Here is a 797-nt window from a genome sequence, read left to right as displayed (position 1 = left end):
CCTTGACATTTTTTGATATAAGCAGCACACACAGAATATGTTTCCTGCTTCTGTGTACAGTATGTGCGGCAACAACCTGGGTCCTGAGGGGGGTTTGGAGCTGTGGAATGCTTTGGAGAACAACAACACTGTGGAGGAACTTTATCTGGACATCACCGGCATCACAGAGAGAGGAACAGAAAGCATCGTCAACTGTCTCAGCAAAAACACTTCTCTGAAGACACTGACGTAAGATTAAAAAATAAATCTGCATGTGTCCAATGCACTCCATGTTATACCACTGCCATCTTTAATCTGGGTCCCTTTTTTTTAATTAAATGTTAGATAATAGCTGAGGGTTGTAAAAAGACATGTCCAAAAATCTGTTAACCAGTGATTTCTTCATTGTACAGCATTGTTGGAAATGACATTGGAGCAACTGGGAGGAGAAGACTGAAGGAACTGGAGAAACGTCGGCCGGAACTCAGGATCATTGCAAACTTTGTGGATGACCTTGGGTTACTTCAGGCATACCTGGATTGGGTGGAGGAGATCCGGACTGACAGAGACCAGATGGACTCCGTCAAGAATGCGGATGCCCTGCAGTCAGTGCTGAGGGGGCTCCAGGTGGCAGGGACAATGGAAAAGGGGGCGAATGCAGAGAAAGCCAAGGAGCTTCAGACGAAGATTGAGGAGCTACTGAACTATTCTACAGAAGTGATTAGAGGAAAATGATCACACAGAAATGAACCATCTCAACCATTAAATCTTACGGAAAGGAGCCATTAACATGAGTAGTTCCACTTTTACTTGCAACC

The sequence above is a fragment of the Haplochromis burtoni genome, unplaced genomic scaffold (assembly GCF_018398535.1).
Source record: "Haplochromis burtoni strain Fernald_Lab_line unplaced genomic scaffold, NCSU_Asbu1 Contig_773, whole genome shotgun sequence".
NCBI lineage: Eukaryota > Metazoa > Chordata > Actinopteri > Cichliformes > Cichlidae > Haplochromis > Haplochromis burtoni.
This window is presented reverse-complemented; position numbering follows the sequence as displayed.